This window comes from Bombyx mori, chromosome 15 (genome assembly GCF_030269925.1).
Source record: "Bombyx mori chromosome 15, ASM3026992v2".
In the NCBI taxonomy this organism is placed as follows: Eukaryota; Metazoa; Arthropoda; class Insecta; order Lepidoptera; family Bombycidae; genus Bombyx; species Bombyx mori.
The window spans coordinates 1,132,653-1,152,129 of record NC_085121.1 but is presented as its reverse complement, the minus strand read 5'-3'; the positions used below and the strand labels follow the sequence as shown (position 1 = coordinate 1,152,129).

The 19,477-nt window shown below is 37.6% G+C and overlaps 2 protein-coding genes and 1 long non-coding RNA gene across 3 annotated transcripts in view; 2 read left to right on the top strand and 1 right to left on the bottom strand.

Annotated features, from left to right (window-relative positions):
* LOC101744516 (innexin shaking-B) overlaps positions 1-2,200 on the bottom strand; it is a 96,702-nt gene extending 94,502 nt beyond the window's left edge. Inside the window, exon 1 of the mRNA XM_038015913.2 lies at positions 2,044-2,200. The gene's annotated coding sequence lies outside the window, so the exon portion shown is untranslated. The remainder of the gene's footprint in view (positions 1-2,043) is intronic.
* LOC110385656 (uncharacterized) overlaps positions 1-19,477 on the top strand; it is a 78,794-nt gene that overhangs the window by 49,806 nt on the left and 9,511 nt on the right. The window lies entirely within an intron of this gene.
* Positions 6,587-7,685, top strand: LOC134200272 (uncharacterized). Its single transcript, XR_009975096.1, has 2 exons — positions 6,587-6,934; positions 7,459-7,685. It is a non-coding gene; the product is annotated as an uncharacterized LOC134200272 (long non-coding RNA).

Here is a 19,477-nt window from a genome sequence, read left to right as displayed (position 1 = left end):
CCATCACCTTAGGTAGGAAAAAAGAAAAAATAACTTCAACTTTAAAAAAAAAAAAATGCAGCGTTTTAAGGTCGCTGAAAATGACGTTCAAAAATTACGACGAACAAATATATGTAGGAACGGAACGGTATGGATGGATGACACATTTGGAGCATGACTGAGTGAGACAGACAGGAGATGTCGTGTTAGGAAGTAAGAAAGGCGGCGAATGAATGCAGAACACCTGTATTTATTTTATAAGCGAGAGGAGGGTAGTTGTCGGACGCGACGGCAGACAGACGCAGTGTAACTCTGAAGAAGCGAGACGTTTATATTTTAGTTACATAGATTAAGACGATTAAGACAAAATAAAAAACCAAGTTTGTGTGAAGTGATCAATCGTTTCAATGGCCCAACCTGAAATTTGAATAAAACCGCATTGAAGACAATTAGGTAGGAAGATTGCAACCAAGTATACTGTTCGCTCACGCGGCCCGCAAGCACATAAACGAACTCCAAGTTATCGAATCCTGCTTTTGCAAAATAGTCATCGTCATCAAATAGTCTATAAGGAACATGGATCTCGCAGACCACCTAAACTGAGACCCGAAGACAGCGTCAGGGAAACACACAGCCGTCATCGACCTGCTACCAAGATATTCTTAGTTACTTTTGTCACACGACGGCAACCAGACAGCATTGAAAAATTGGTTGTGATGAGCAAGGTAGCAACGAAACAACCACTGCCGCTCATCAAAACGTTGGTCGGATCTGGTTACCGCGCTTAGTGGTCTATTAAAGCCGCCCTGAGGGAAGTCGAAAACTGAACGAAGTGGAAGGTGGTTGTACAAAGAGCCACCAAGGTCTTTTAAGGACACGACCTTCACCAATGAAGCATGCGACTAAGAAGAAGTAGATAAATGTAGCTGTAATTGGTTGATAAATTTTTTTATTGCTTAAGTGGATGGACGAGCTCACAGCCCACCTGGTGTTAAATGATTACAGAAGCCCATAGACATCTACAACGTAAATGCCGCCACCCACCTTGAGATATAAGTCCTAAGGTATCAGTATAGTTACAACGGCTGCCCCGCCCTTCAAGCCGAAACGCATTACTGCTTCACGGCAGAAATAGGCGTGGTGGTGGTACCTACCCGTGCGGACTCACATAAGGTCCTACCACCAGTCTGATAGAATGATGATTACGTTAGATTCAGACAAAGACCTTCTCTTTTTCTAAACACCTATGCCAGTGAAACCATACGCCCAATTCTACAAATTAAAGAATAATTAGATTCGCATAGGTATTCTGCGCGAACACATTTGGCGCAAGGAATTCGGTCTATTTCGGTGCAAACTAAAGCAGTAATTTTGCGCGTTTTAAAAGAAATAAAACTCGTGATTATCTTAGGTTAGATATTTTTAATGAATGTAGATAAGCAGACGATTTCGCGGCCAACTAGATAATGAATATCAAAGGTAGATTATACGTCGGATGCCTGTATAAGAAATACAGCAATCGATCCTTGAAAAATAAAGATTTTATAGGAACAATAGTGAAGTAGTCCTTTTGGAAGAACTTTATTTATCTGAAATCGTATTAGAAGAGAACATATTCAACTGCTATAATGTCCTTCTTCAATGAAACTTCACATTTAAATAATGAACGGCTACATAGTAGTATATTTCGTATGTGAAGAAGGTTCTTTTTATTAATATTTAATTTCGTATTCAAAAAGGCAGTTCATAGATAAACACTACATCGAGGTAGGATATTATTTTAGATTAAATGTAAGAATTCAGCTAAAATATCTTAAGGCCCACGAAAATATAGCTGTGGTGTCAGGTAGGTATCCTAAAGGTAGACTTAAGCCTTAAGGATATCTTTAAGTCGTCGTGGCCTAAAAGATAAGACGTCCGGTGCATTCGTGTCGAGCGATGCAACGGTGTTCGAATGAGCAGCAGTGTTCTCTAAGTATAACCGAATTTGCTAGTAAGTGATGAAAATCACGAAGAAAACCCAATCTTCAGTTAACATCAGTGCCTTTAGAACGTATAACTTACCTGAAAAAACAATGTGAACGCGACCCACTGGTAGTACTTCCCGTAGCGTCGTGGCGATGTCCCCGCGCCCCTCACCCCTGGGTAGGCACCGGACGCCTCCCCTGCCACTGTGAACGTTGAGTGGATCCAGCAGTAGGTGTTCAATACGTCTTCAGGAATGTCCCTAAGAAGATAACAAACTATGTTATTGGCGGTCCATCTCGATCGCTGACCGTAGCTGTCACTTTCATTACCCATCTGATTTATAGCTCGAGACGGGAAGCAAACTGATTATCAATGGTTTTCAATAGTTATCTCATCACAAGAAGGGAAGACAGCACTCTTGTTTTTAATGATCGATCGAAGCGCATCTCATCACAGAAATAAAATGCATAGTGGTACACACTTTCACGATACGTACCGTCACCAAAAAGCCATATCGTCCACAAGCTAGTAGTATTTTCATATTTACTAGTTGTGGATTTCAGACATCAAGAATTTTAAGAATCTTTTTTTTATTAAAAATAATTGCTAACAGCGCCATCTATCAAAAACATTATGAACAAAGTACAGGTGACTTAGCGTGCAGTGTAGCTTGCCTTGTGTGGATGCAGTCTATCGGGTTGCCCACTAGGTGGCGCGTGGTGAGAGCCGCGCTCGCCGCCAACAACGCGGCAGTTGTTGCCCCGCAGTGCAGACGAAATGCTACCGAGTCGATCTTCGGATTAACACCTTGCTATTAAATTAATAAAGAAAACATTAACTTCTGTTTCGTTTTCACACAAACTGACGAACAACTTACGTTCAAACGAAAAAGGCATTTGGTATTAAATCTTCTATCTTCTATATATTATTATATATAAAAATGAATTACTGTTCGTTAGTCTCGCTAAAACTCGAAAACGACTGGACCGATTTGGCTAATTTTGGTCTTGAATTATTTGTGGACGTCCAGAGAAGGTTTAAAAGGTAGATAAATATGAAAATACTCGGAATTAATAAAAATAACAATTTTGTTTTCCCTTTGATATTATTATGTCCCCCGTCGGACGGATTCCTTTTGTTTGTTTTAAGTTTATTTTATACAAAAATTTAGGCACTTTATTTATCGATTGAGGCACTACGAAGTCTGCCGTGTCAGCTAGTTAACTAATAATTTACAGTCGCCACCGAGACGTTTCCAGTATCCGCTAATATCACAGCGAATCGAGCGCCATAATTTGCGGGATATTAAATTTTTACGATCCAATAATTCAATAAGAGTCTTCATTTCCATTTTATGCTTCGTATTGCGGGGTTTTATACTATTAACGTCGTGTTGGAGAATGTTTGGTCTCCAGATTGGTTTATGTAGGTAGATCTAACCGATGCTGCTACAAGGGAGCCTCTCGAAAGAGAAAACAGTCATCATTCTCCTGCCCTTTCCCCCAGTCACCCGGGGTCAACACAACATGTTTTTTCCTTCCATATTCCTCTATCATATACCATTTCTTCGCTCACTCCCCTCTTACACATATCGTCTTTCACGCAATCCATCCATTTTTTCTTAGGTCTACCTCTTCCTCTAGAAGACTTTTCCCTTTAGAAACAGAATACAGTATTTATTACAATGGCTTAAGGAGACAGTGAAATAAAAACTCATCTAAGAATGAAATATTTAATGCAGCACCGAATCCAACACTACTATATTTCTTAGATAATCTGAACCTTGTCACAGCAGAGAGCATGATCTCTGAGGAATCGCTATCACCAGTAGGAGTCACGAGTATTTATATATTTCTTTATTTCATTTACTTCCATATTACATTCATTAACAGTAACATTTCATATAGAATACCAAAATTAAATAAAAACAATTACTATGTACAATTTCGGAATAAAATAAAAATAATAATAACAACAAAAGAAAAAAGAAAAATATTTGAAGAGCAGTTTCTTTTTACTCGTCACATACCAGCGGCTGCGTATGTAATTTACTGGTGGTAGGACCTCTTATGAATCCGCACGGGTAGGTACCACCACCCTGCCTATATCTGCCCTGCAGCAGTAATCTGTTTCGGTTTGAAGGGTGGCGTATGTACGTTGTAGATGTCTATGGGTTCCAGTAACCACTTAACACCAGGTGGGCTGTGGTGAGCTCGTCCACCCATCTAAGCAATAAAAAAAAATTCCGCAACTTGACTCATAAGGTTTAAATTGCACCGTAAAACCTCCTATCACTCAATAACCCCCATCCTTGGATAAGCCAGAACTTGCCCGAAGTAGGTCAGTACTAAGGTATATAATAATAAAGTATAAAATATATATATATATGTATATATATATGTAATATCAGCTTCCTTTTACTCGTCACATACCAGAAGCTGCGTATCTAAAGGAATGGGGAATGTTGGGGATGCTTACCCCTCCAGACAGCAGCGCGTAGATGCTGGTGAGGATCTCCATGGGTCTGCGCGGCTGGGCAGCGCGCTCGCGCCGCCGCCACGCGCCCACGTGGGCGGCCACCCCGCCTGATCGAGGGCCGCACGCCCGCGCCCTCCTCCCCCACGACACTCCCGACTCCCTGGCACATGCAATAAGCCACTTTACATATATAATAATAATGATAATATCACTGCTCTACAAAAAAAAAAAGTTCTTTGTCCTAACGCTTCTACTAGGTTTTTCCGGATAATTATTCACAAAAACGAAAATAAAATACCTTTTTGAAGTGAAACTTCTTTATCGGCGTTGGAAAAAAATTTACCGTCACATTTTTCGGTTTTTTTTTTCAAAAAAACCGCGCTGTGAGAGTGGGGTGCTTACGTTTACGCAGTGCCACTAGATGGCACTCGAGTCATAAACAACGATCAGGTGTTTTGTACAAGCCCAGAAAAACTTAAAATGTCACGAAAGTGTAAATACGATGCTGATGCATTTTGTTTCATATGTGGTCAATTTATTAAAATTCAAAAGCAAACTGTTTCATGCCATGTATTTTTTTTTCATCTAATTACGATCTAAACTATCGAAATTTTATGCTTTGCAATCAAAGTCAAATTCAGTGTTGACCCGTATAATCATTCACCATTCTCCTGCCCTTCTCCCAGTCACCTGGGGTCGGTGCAACATGTTTTCTCTTTCCATACCCCTCTATCATATACCATTTCTTCGCTCACTTCTATCTTACACATAACATCTTTCACGCAATCCATCCATTTCTTCTTAAGTCTGCCTCTTCCTCTACATCCTTCTGCATTCATAGTTTACACTCTCTTAGCAACCTCATTTTCATTTCATCTCATCACATGTCCATACCATCCCAAACGCGCACTTCTCAACTTCTCTGTCACAGGTGACACTTTTAGACTTCCTCTAACATAATAATAACAATAATAATAAAATCATTAATTGCCTTCCACACAGATCCAGATAATAAATAAGATAAATAAAAGAAAAGAAACATAAAACACAAGTGGGACTATATTGACATAAGGTTTATACTCACTTGTTATACTTGTACTGTAAAAACTGAGACCTAAGAACTCATAAATCAAGGTGTAGGTGTTTACGTTGTAGATGTCTACGGGCTCCGATAACTACTTACTAGGCGGTGTTACTGGTGGTAGGACCTCTTGTGAGTCCGCACGGGTAGGTACCACCGCCCCGCCTATTTCTGCCGTGAAGCAGTAATGCGTTTCGGTTTAAAGGGTGGGGCAGCCGTTGTGACTATACTGAGACCTTAGAACTATATCTCAAGGTGTGTGGCGCATTTATGTTGTAGATGTCTATGGGCTTCAGTAACCACTTAACACCAGGTGGGCTGTGAGCTCGTCCATACATCTAAACAATAAAAAAATAAAAAAAGGCGTGCCGTGAACACACTCACCCATCTAAGTAAATAAAACACTGTCCATCTACATTGGCTCAGAGTTAGCGTTTTCTCTTGCATTATAAGAAACATTTAAAAGACAAGGACTCGTACTTATACGAAAGATCCAAAAAGACACAAAATATCTTTTCAAAAATATATTAATTCTAATCGAGAATCGAACAAGTTTGCAAGCGGTACGGCGTCTTGTAGGCCCGCACGGTACGGTATCACCGCCCTGCCTATTTCTGCCACGAAGCAACTTTAATAGCGCAATACGTTCTAGTATGAAAGGTGAGACGGCTGCTATACAATCACTTAGACCTCATGTCTCAAAGGGGGTGGTGGCATTCGTGGTTAATGTCTCCGGTAACCACTTAACACCGGGTGGGCATTAACACGTTCGCTGCGGAACAGGCCCAAATCAGCCTGCCGCGGAATTTCACCTGGTGCGGACGAAGAAAACTATGTCCCTCTCGCTGGTGCGGAACGATTATCTCAGGTGTTTGTAAAGGTACGACAAAGACAAATATATATTTGAGATTGTGGTCAAAAGTATAGGTGTTCCCTATAAAAACATCACGGCAGGCCTTTATCGGCCTATCACGCACTGACGGTAAAAAATATCAACTCGGTGCGGGAGGAGGCCTATTGTGGCCCGCCGTCCCAACAGGCTGTTGGCGGCCCGATACCGCACAGAGCACCCGCCTCGCCAGTTAGTGTTGGGCAAGCTATCGGAACTGACGTACGTCACCTTTTTTTTATTTCTTAAAATTAAAAGCACGATGTCAGGCAACAAAAGAAAGATAAATATTTTGGAAAATAAATTAATTTGCGGTGCAGATAGTGATAGTGACAGCAGTCAGGAGATATTTTCCTTGAAAATGAGAAGAAGGTTTCAAAGAAAGAATTTACAGAAGCATTAATACAATCAATTACTGGAAAAAATATATGCCCTGATAGTAAGTATAACGACGTGCAACATAACTGTAACCATCTTTAGACCTATGTTGAAGGTGATTCCTTCTGTTTCGTGTTGACGACGTTCTACCTCTGCAACAGGTAACTATTGTCATTATTTTTTACACATTACGAGTGCTTAGGTGGCTGTGCATGGTCTTCGAGCATGAGCTTTGGTTTGACTCCGTTTATTTTTCTGCGAGCAATATATGGCGTTTATTGCACTACTCCTTGTATTAAGGTATGTTATGACACTCTGTTTACTTACTCAATAACACATGAGTTGTTGTTTCGGGTCAGAAAGCTGCATTTAACATGAAAATAACGCTTCAAGTCTACTATATAAGGCCCTGTATTATATGTACATATTTTGTTTTCACAAGCTTAACAAATAGAGTGGTCTCAAAATTGCAGAAAACAAAGTTGTATCACCTTATCTTGTAGCATGTTGTGTTTAATTTTACCCATCAAAGTGTGCACTTTGACAACGCATGGTGATGAGATTTGATTATTTCAAGACCTATGTTAACTTTTTCATTTTATTTGAGAATCTATTTAATACACAGAGAGCCCTGTAGTCAAATTCATAAGGTAAATGAATCACAGAATTTAAAAAATCATTTCAGGAAATCAAGTAACACCTACGGCCGATCATATCCTTGAGATGAGCGGTAAACGGCGAAATTGTGTAGAGTGCTATGAAAAACTGCGGGAAACCATGAAGAGTTCCGAGGTGAAAAGGAAAGTAAAAAAAATTAAAACATACTGCAGAATGTGCAAGCAAAATCTTTGTGCGAAATGTTTTAAAGACAGCCATTAATAAATAATTAAATAAACAATTTTTATTTCTTTACTTTAATTCTGTTTTATTTTCGATATCCCCTTATTTTTGTCTTTCCCATCACTACTAAAAATACTTTCTAGTGCGGTTCTGGTCGATACCGACCCGCCACTTTCCCTGGTTTATTTCTCATTTTCTGTTCGGCAGATCCCGGGGCGAATCAAATCTAAAGAAGTTGGGTTCAAGGTTTTTCCAACAGTCCAAAAACTGTTTACCTACATTATGTTTTCGCAAAGTTATAGCAATTTAATCTAACCTTGTGCTGACGTGTCGAAAAAGACCTACCACGCACTGGCGGAAAAATCATTGGGGGCACAATTTGGCCCGCCGCCGCACCAGACAAAGGTTTAAGATTTTACTTGCCGCAGCGAACGTGTTAAGCTCATTCACCCATTTACAAAGACAATGAATAAAGCGACCCATATTATTATACCTAGGGTGAAAACCCATTAAATACGATACCTTTCAACAGAATTAAAGAAAGAGGGCTTTTAATTCAACTGTAATTTTTACCTGTTTTTTTCTGGGTCAGCCTCAGAACTTTTTTCTAGGTGAACCAGATTTTGATGATTATTTTATTATTTGTTATCTCGAACTTATCTTGCTAGCTATCCATTTATATTTTATCGAGATCTGAACAGAAGTGTTTAGTTCTGTCTTACCTAACAGATTCTAATTTTGTTTTTATTAAGCGGCTGTAACAAAAAATATTTTAGCAAGAAAATGAAAATATCAATTTTAGAATGCAGATTGGCCGTCTTAGTCATTTAATAGCAAAAAAGTAGAGCGTCAAATCATGGTCATCTGACACTAATCTAGGGTTCCCTGTTCTGCGGAAATCAGGGACTAATCGACATAAAATATATACGCTTAAACAACTACATACAAGACATATTACACGTCCAGTCCAGTCAAAGAGCAACTAAAACTGTTCATCACATAAACCCTTAGAAATCGAATTCACGATCTTCGGTTCTGCAATTAGGAGCGCTACCTACTCTAACACCGAGTCAGTCAAATTAGAAACTAGATCCGCTATTTTCCTATCAATTCTAACTCGTGCGTTAAAAGAATCTCAATAGTTCCCATTCGTTGAAACCGATCCATTTATTAAAAGCATTATCTGCTTCCGAAATTTTTAAATTATCACTTTCAGTCCAGCGAGTTTATTTAATTATGTGATTAAACGAACGTTATCAGTCTGGAGATCTTCCAAAAGGTTTCTGTGATAAACGCGGCTTGGACTAGCTGCTACGTAATCCGATTTCATTTCCAGCTCGTAATTAAGGTTCTCTTAAACCAGATCGTTAGCACATAACCGTGGCGGGCACAGAGTGTGAATATTGTAATTAAAAGCAACCAATCTCGAAATAAATACCAATAAAAACATTATAAATTAAAAAGTTATGATAATGAAAATTGTTTTCAATTTTTTTAATTCGACAATTAACAAAACATGTTATTTAAGCTATTGACAACTCACTAGCCCACTGAGTTACTCGCCTGTACTTCGCAGTGGGTCGCGTTTCCGATACGATGTAGGACATCCGATTGGTGTAGTCAGTTGATCTAACGAAATATTTTCTGATGAGTCTACATTGTATACTAAACTTTACATCATTATTATTACTACTATAGCTTATTAATATATTATTATAATATTTCTAATTTCAAGTCCTCGTTTGAACACTTTTCGTTTTATTAAGTCAAGTTCATGTATCTTTCTCGGCAGATTGATTGCGCTTCGGTTATAATATGTAGTTTGTAAATTTAATAAAAAAGTTGTATATCTTACTGGTGGTAGGACTTCTTGTGAGTCCGCGCGGATAGGTACCACCACCCTGCCTAATTCTGCTGTGAAGCAGTAATGCGTTTCGGTTTGAAGGGCGGGGCAGCCGTTGTAACTATACTTGAGACCTTAGAAACTTTATCTCAAGGTGGGTGGCGCATTTACGTTGTAGATGTCTATGGGCTCCAGTAACCAATTAAGACCAGGTGGGTTGTAAGCTTGTCCAACCCATTAGCATTAAAAAATTAAACGTCAAATTTGTACACGGATTGTCACGGTTAATATCCTCTTGCAATCCGTTTGTGTCATTAGTCATTTGTTAATAGTTTGTAAGACAAAAAAAACTCAACGCACGGCCCGTTTAGTACACTCAAACGAAACTTGACTTCAAAACTAAACCTTTTGAATCTTCTCCGAGCACACGTTTCATTAATTTATATTTATTGTTTCACGCGAACGTAAAGATTAAAGAGAAAATTCTGAAGCAAACAAAACTAAGCATGCACTCCTTTTAAATAATACATTCGGATAATAAAATTTAAGTGTCTGTCTGTCTGTAAGCTTTGGTTTCGGAAGAGGTTTTATGCTCTGCCGTCCCTCCCAGTAATGTTTATTTGAACGTTTTGAGAACGTAAATAGAAATTGTTTGAGTGGTTCCATTGTCGTTTTTTTACCATCACACAACCATTTTTATAAGGCTGGATTCCAAAACTCATAACGAGCTCACAGCCCACCTGGTGTTAAGTGGTTACCGGTGCCCATAGACATCTACAACGTAAATGCCGCCACCCACCTTGAGACATGAGTTCTAAAGTCTCAGTATTGTTACAACGGCTGCCCCACCCTTCATACCGAAACGTATTACTGCTTCACGGCACAAATAGGCAGGGTGGTGGTACCAACCAGAGCGGACTCACAAGAGGTCCTACCACCAGTAATTTGCCCTAAACACGTCATTGCGGGTCCTCCCGATCCACTAACGGTGCTTTTAGGTACCTCAAGCACCGGTCATCGTCCTCGTCGCTTGCGACGAAGGGTTCGACGAGTAAATTAACCTATAGACACAGCCCACTGAGTTTCTCACCGGATCTTCTCAGTGGGTCGCGTTTCCGATTCGGTGGTAGATTCTGCGAAGCACTGCTCTTGCTAGGACCAGTGTTAGCAACACTCCGGTTTGAGCGCTGTGAGCTCGCCTACACATCAAGGCGAAGCTGAAATAGGCTATCAGCATAGGTTAGAAAAAAAAAGCTAGCACATAGCTCTATATTCGAGTCTTAAGCAGTTTGAATGTGCTAGCGTCACTCATGAACATCGATACCTATTTACAATAAAACATACAGTATGCTCTATCTTCAATGCAAAAAATGTTCTTTATTTCTTTTCATAATGGTATCCACAGCACGTGTGTTATCATCAGACCATTCATAACGTGCATCAGTTTAATTCTGATTATGTTACTTGTGTGATGTTGCATTATGCTATCCATTAGCCATCACCAATTTTAACGTCTTCATCATTGAGACCAATTCCGACACACCTCAATAATTTGGCGACAGCCACAGCGATTCTCAGCCGCATCAATTATATCAGTTAATAAATGATAGTTTAAAAAACTAACAAAATACGCTTTTATAGGAAATCCAACAAAAAAATAGAAAATAAATTTTAATAAATTTGAATTAACAAAAGTGTATGACAAAGTTATTAAGTAGTTATAAATATTTTATGAACAGATATGAGTAGAAGAGTTATATTAATAATATCCTGAAAAGCACCCTACGCTTTTTTTACAATAAAATCATTTTATACACTATTTTTAATTCAAATTAATTAAAATTTATTTTCTATTTTTAGTTGAATTTTATATAAAAGCGTATTTTGTTAGTTTTTTTAAACTATTATTTATTTTTCATTTTTTAGTTGAATTTCAACTTTTTCTATTTTTTCTGTTTCTTAAATTTTTTTTTATACCAATTTTCGAGTTTTTTTTTTATTGCTTAGATGGGTGAACGAGCTCACAGCCCACCTGGTGTTAAGTGGTTACTGGAGCCCATAGACATCTACAACGTAAATGCGCCACCCACCTTGAGATATAAGTTCTAAGGTCTCAAGAATAGTTACAACGGCTGCGCCACCCTTCAAACCGAAACGCATTACTGCTTCACGGCAGAAATAGGCAGGCAGGAGTTAATTCGTCGTTTTGAAGGGGGTCAAAATCATGTTCAAAGATTTACAAACCTACATACGTCTGAAGCTAATAAAAGCGTATTAAAAATATCGAATGTCGAACAAACTCCCTCGAGTTTTAAGATTGAAGTTTAAACTAACTCTGTGTCATGATGAATCAGTGGTATATTTCGGAGTTCAGCCCTTGCGCACCGAAAAGCAATAAATTATTGGGCATTGGTCGCGTTGTCTATGCGTTATTTTTATCGATTTAAACTTTCTATTCTGGACTTCGGCGGCGCGACCCAAAAGCTGCTACCTACTTATGTTAACTAATTTTAAACGATTTGATAAAATTCGTGTTAGATTAAATAAATAACACTAAGTTTTACACAGTTATACTTTGTATTTATTAATATTTAATCTATACTAATATTATAAAGAGGAAAGATTTGTTTGTTTGTTTGTATTGAATAAGCTCCGAAACTACTGAACCGATTTGAAAAATTCTTTCACTGTTTAGAAGCTACACTATTTCCGAGTGACATAGGCTGTAATATTTTTTGAAAAAAAATAGGTATCCTTACTAAAACTCCAATAATGTAACCCAAGGTGTAAAAAAATTACCTAAAATATTCTTTACATCGCGTGCCCTGCGAAAACTATTGATGATAGAATAAAAAAATGTACTACGACTTTGTAGAACAAGTTATTATTTATAAAAAGTGTCGGGACAGCATATGTCTAACTATTGTAGTTATGGCGCAATAAGTGTTCTTTTATTTTAAAAAATAAAACAACGTCAAATGTCGTTGAAATTTTTATTATAGACCCGAGCGGAGCCGGAGCGGGCCGCTAGTATTTAATATAAATGAAAATACAATGCGGTGGATGTCACGGAGTACAGAGACAAGTATAGCCATAGATTATATATCATCTCATATTCATATTGAGTTATAAGGCGCCAAATTTAAAATTATTTCAACAATTCGATTTAGTACCTACATTTTTTATGGCTATGTTAGGTATACGAGCTCACTCAGCTCAACCGGTGTTAAGTGGTTACTGGAGCCCATAGACTTCTACAACGCAAATGCCGCCACCCACCCTGAGACATGAGTTCTAAGCTCTCAGTATAGTTACAACGGCTGCCCCACCCTTCAAACCGAAACGCATTACTGCTTCACGGCAGAAATAGGCGGGGTGGTGGTACCTACCCGTGCGGACTCACGCGAGGTCCTACCACCAGTAAAATGTAACATAACGTGGAAATAAGTTTCTGAAGTAATATTTAACAGCTGGTCAGTGTTTTAGTTATCATACAGGGATATACGTGAAAAATCCTGCGTTATTTGGAAAATAACAAGCAAACAAACAACAATAATTTATATGTGGGTATGTGAGACATGAAATAGTGTAATGTGAAATCTCTCTATAGGGGTTATAACAGATTTATTTTTTGTTATAATTGCGGAATATGTCTTTATGTTTAACTAAGTCCTTTGTGAAGTTACCTCCTGGTGGCGATCCTGTGAGCGCGCCCTGCGTCAGGCCGGCCTCCGGACGTCTTGCCCATCAGGCGACCGGCGCCGCCCGCACGGCCTTTAGCCGCGAGCTGCTTCCGCATCCGACATGCCGATACTTACAACACTGCAACAAGCATTGCCTTTGTAATCTAAATCTTCCTTCATGTTCTGCCCGTTTGTGTGCCGCTAACCCCAATGTGCTTTTTTATAGCATACTAGCTGACCCGGCAGACTTCGTAGTGCCTCAATCTATAAATAAAGGACCTAAACTTTTGTATAAAATAAACTTAAAACAAACAAAAGAAATCCGTCCGACGGGAGACACGTCAAAGGAAAAACAAAATTCATATTTTTATTTAATTCCGATTACTTTCATATTTCTCTAAACTTTTTTTCTCCTTTTAAACCTTCTCTGGACTTCCACAAATAATTCAAGACAAAAATTAGCCAAATCGGTCCAGCTGTTCTCGAGCTTTAGCGAGACCAACGAACAGCAATTCATTTTTATATATATAGCATATATGAGGCCGTCAACGTAAAAGTGGCCTAAGCTTACCATAGTTAGTATGGAGGCAATTAGGTTTGAATTTTCATGAATTTGAATTTAAGAAGGCAAAAAAACAATACGCGGATAAATAATGTTTACAAAGGTATCTGTTATCTATGGGTGAAACTATGAATAAGCAGGCTTTGCATCAAAATTTATTATATTTTAAATAAAAAATTGTGGGTTAGACCACTTTTGCGCTGTTGGCCTCATAGGTGTGGACAAGCTCACGGCCTACTTGGTGTTAAACGGTTACCGGTACCCATAGACATCGTAAATGCCGCCATCTACCTCGAGATATTAGTAGTAAAGGTCACAGCTTAACATTACAACGGCTGCCCCACCCTTCAAACCGAAACGCATTACTGCTTCACGGTAGAAATAGGTACGGCAATGATTCCTACTCGTGCGGACTCACCAGACGTCCTACCATTTGGTACAGTGGCTGATAGTATGGTAAATGACACCTGAATAGATTCAATACCTACGTGTATTTCAAACAGTCCTAAAAATCCTCTCGTCCACATATCGCCATGTGTAAATGTGATAATGTCATCTTAACCTAATGCTGGAGGACCCTTAATAAAAGTGCAAACCACGAAGACACGGTTAGCTCTTTTTGCGTGCAAAAAAACGTATTTTTTTTGTATTTATGTTCTTTGTATAACCAGTAATGTGTATCGTAAGAGACCTTTAAAATAAATAATAGTTTAAAATAATAGTTTATTACTGTTAAAAAAAGCGTGGGGTGCATCTCAGGATATTATCTTAACTATTATTTATTTTTCATTTTTTAGTTGAATTCAATTTTTTCAATATCTTTTTTGTTATTGAATTTTCATCGGTCCGTAATAAGTATATCAAATACCGAGTTAATCCGACGTTTTGAAGGGGGTCAAAATCATGTTCAAAGATTCCGTTACATACTAACATACATACGTCTGAAGCTTATAAAAGCGTATTAATACGTCTACAACACAGAAAAATTAAACGTTTAGTTTGAAATTATTATGTGAAATTCGGTAAAACTTAATCTGATTTCGGTTAAATAAACGTTTTCGCTTCACTATCGGGCCCGAAGTTTGAGTAGTTCGGCGGGAAGTCGCGGAAATTGAAAAGAGCTCGCACCGCCGAGATTCGCATTCGATAACGAACAGGAAACGAAAGTGTTTACAACCCTACGTATTTCATATGATATTCATTTTACAAATATGTATATATGTAAAAAAAATACATATATTTCTTTAAAGTACATTTGTACAACGCTCTAAATAGCTCCTGTGTAATTATATAGATGGCGCTGTCGATAATTATTGAAGGGTTGACATCTGCCATGTTCGGGCATATTGTTAATGTTATAAATTAAATTACATAATTATTTTAAGGAATTGAGAGTGATGGACTTAAATGTCGTTTCGTTGTTTTCAGGTGAGATACCTATAATATGAATGTACTGTTTGAGACTGTTGTGTATGTTACTAAGTTGTAATTGTAAGTTATTAAAATAATAAAACCTTTGTTTTCAGAGCAACGCCATGTTTATTCCAACTAACAATTCCTAATTTATAATTCCTAAATTAAAGAGAAAAAGTCTTATATATATAGAGATGATGCGCTGAAAATTCAGCGTTACGGCAACCTATGGTATAATAGCTATACCCATACCCGATCCTGCAGACCAATTAGTAAGCAGTCGACGTCGCCCTAAACACGTCATTTCACATCCTTCCAATCCACTATCGGTGCTTTTAGGTACCTCAAGCACCAGTTCTCGTCAAACCCGTCGCTAGCGACGAAGGGCAAGGCGAGTAAATTAACCCACAGACACAGCCGACTGAGTTTCTCGCTGGATCATCTCAGTGGGTCGCGTTTCCGATCCAGTGGTGGATTCTGAGAAGCACTTCTCTTGCTAGGGCCAGTGTTACCGACGTCCACATTCTAGACTCATACTCGCTCGGTTACGCTGGCATAGCCCTAAAGCTACCAACTTAGGTAGAGAAAAAAAACTATACGAATTAATACTACACGAAACGGATCTGGTTTGTTTGTCACGCTCTCACCTCCACATCGAACATAACGAAATTTAGCATACATAATGTGAAAAATACAGAAAAAGACATAGAGTAGTTTTCATCCTAGGAAAATATTGTTGACGAACATTAGAAAAGTTACTTTCAGACAGGCGTACCAGTAATATCCCGGAAGCAAATCTTATATCCTGAGAGTAAGTAGCAGAAGCGCATTTGAAAATATCACAATTCTCCCGTGACATTTGACAATTTCAAATGCTCTCCCTACCATTTGGCGCTGGACTGATCAAATAAAAAACCTTACCAAGACCCCACTTAACGAGTGGGTGCGCCGAGCCTCATTTCGCATATTCTGGAGAACAGCTGTCAAAGCTATGTTATGTCGGTAAGAGTAACGCCATCTATCGCCGAATAGTCGAACGAATATTGAAGGATCTAGTAGCACCTAGAACGCTCGAGAAGTACAACGCCATCTATTTTCAAATAGCGGAAACACAATATTCGAAATATGTGGAATATTCTTGATAACTCTAGGGATGTGGTATCGGCTATAAAAGCGTTGCAGAGATGGCACGCAGGCAGTTAGTAATCGAAGCTACTCGAAGAGAAACAGCGAACGGATCACCTGAAGCGAAGCGGAACAAGCGAATTGAGAGTTTTAAAGTGTTTGTGAAGTGTTTAAAGTGTTCTAAGTGTTGAATACAGTGTTAACTTGTAATTCAGTAGAATTTTATTTATCCCGAACCCCAGCGCGTAACAGCTATAACAAACAAGGTTTCCACATGACCACGACTGCTGTGCCAAAAGTAACCAAAGAGTAGCCAAGACTGTGATTATGATATAGAAAGATACAACAATGACTAAAAATATTCCTAAATTGAGTTACAAAATGTACATAGCACTAATCAAACTTACTGGTACCAGTTTCTACCATAGCGGGTCGATAACGGTATGCGACAAGTACTAGGTACTCAAAATGAACAAAAATTTTTTTAAGAAAATGTATAAATACTAGATTAATTAGTAACAAGAAGTCATGAAGTCAAATGTGCAAAAGCAATACGATGATACGTGCAAAAGTTCAAAATGAGTCATTTGGCCCGTTATGGTATGTTTAGTGTTAACATGAGCGAAACCGCGGGCAAAAGTTAATATTAGATAAGAAAACTCTCAGTACGCGAGAACAATGATTTATTACGACGATTTATTTAGGCTGTGCGCCTTTACGCACTTTAACATGAACACACGTGTCGATATATTGAATATTATTATTACTTCCCCTTATTTCCAATTAGTAATGACAATATTGTGATAATATTTGTGGTTGATTGATACACAGTACTTACTTAATCGGGTTTTTTACAGAAAGGGGATGGCCCATTTTAGGCCCAAAGCGGACAATAGATTATAGAAAAAATACTTAGTGCATTAATTTTGTCATAAATAAATATGCATTTACTTTCTTGCAAATAAGCGCCACTATAGTTTACAATAAGTAGTTTAAAAAAAGTAACTCTATTGAAAAAACAAGGATTTTTATTTTTGCGGGAAAAATATTGCCAGCTTCAAATCCTTTTACGTATGAAGTAAATATTTTGAGTATATAAATAAAACATATAAATAAATCATTTTAAGTATTCTCATTCATCAAACGATTTTAATGGATTTTATGCACATAAAATAACATCGAAGACATACCCATTGGACTTCAACTTGTAACTATACTTGAGACCTTAGAGCTTATACCTCAAGGTGGGTGGCGCATTTACGTTGTAGATGTATGTGGGCTCGAGTAACCACTTAGCAACACCAGGGTGGCTGTGAGCTCGCCCACCCATCTAAGCAATAAAAAAAACTTTACTAGTATTGTTATTTAAATATGTACAACTAAAACAAAAACATAAAAAATAATGTGTACTCGTAAAAAAAAGATTAAGATATAAATCAATTATCGGTTATTTAAGAAAATAATCGATATATGAATTTCATGTAATTATTTTTCTTTATACTGACAACACTGAATTTAATCTGACTGACTGATACTTCGCTTGCTGCTTGTGGTGTTGTGCTTGCGTACAAAATGGATGTGTTTTGATTTTTCTTCGATTTATTTTACTTTTATCAATAACGTTTCATACTACGACTAAAAAACATTGTGTGAATTGTGGTTTTACCCTGACCGAGATTTAAAACCGTGTATATGCTCTCCTTTGCTATCTTTAGATGATACTAATTGTGTATGAAGATGAAGAAAATATAGTTATTTAAAGAATTAAGTGTGTTTTTATACCCTATTGGATAAAAATACATTAGGAACATCTTAAACATTAAGAAAAGAAAAGTTCTTGAAGTATCTCACAATCCGACACTTATTTATATAGAAAATTAACCTCAAAACGAGTTTTTATTTTTATTATATTTTTTATAATAGTGGCGTCAATTTCAATATATTTTTTAGATATCCAATACATTTAAGAATTTGAATCAGTACATTTTTATAGTAATATTTGATGTCCATCTTGGGCCTAGCACACTATGGAGAGTGGGCAATCCCCTTTATGATACAGTTGAAGATCGCTTCGATAGTATGACAAAGAAAAAGCAGAAGCAATTAGGACGTAACTTATATTTCAGAGACGAATTAACTAAATAAGCACAGAAAATCTAAAATAAACTGTCATTCTTACAGTATTTTGTTTCGTCCCATACTCATAATGGACTACGCCATATTTCTGTACAAGCATGTACATATCTACGGAAGGAAGCGAAAATGTCGTAACTTGAAAAAGCCAACTTTATACCAAAGCCATAAATCTATGTATTTATGTAAATATAATCAGATAGACCTTAGATAAGCTAAAACGGAGTCACGATCCTCAGCAATGAGGAAGCGATGGAGAAGAAGAAGACCTTAGATACCACACCATACCTATTTTGAACTTTCTATATCTATAAATATAATACATATGACATGAATTTATGAAATAGTGTTATGGCTCTGGTGTAAAGTTAGCCTTTTCAGGTACAACAACTTCGCTTTCTTCCGTCGATATGTAGGTGCGACGAAAAATGTCATCTCAACTTATATAATATGAGGTGATTCGCTGAGATGGCTCAACGCTAACTCCTCGGTTGCTCTGGTAGCCTGGTACTTTAGGCACGCGTCCAAGTTTCACACTGCAAGTAAGGTTGGTTAAGCTTTATGTGAATGGCGAGCCCGAAATCTCAATTGCATTTAAATAATATCTTAATGATAATTCGAATAGAATTCGTGACTGCGTCCCGGCAATATGCGGCAAAAGTCTGCAAACAATACAATCAATTAAAATCCGGTATCCAAGTTAATGTGCGCTTTGTTGATCAAAAGATTTATATGATTAGAATTGGATTTGAGCTATGTAATTTTCTCAAATCAACCGCTGCATATCGGATAGGCAAAAAGACTTGGTGTGCTTGTAATTTAGCAACGCCTAATTTCAAACCTCTTAATTTTCTTAATCTTCTAACTAACACTTAATAATAAAGTACTTCTTTTCACAATTAATTAAAAAACAAAGAGGAGGCTTACTTAACAACAGCCGGTTGGAACGAGGTTCCCTTTGCCATACCTTTCTTGTGTTCGTATAAAGGAACGATTACATAAAAAATAAATAATCAGTACAAAGTAATTAAACCAATCATAAAATGTGAATTAATGCGAATAAATTTTGTATTCCAACTAAATTATTGGAAAAAAAAAGATTACT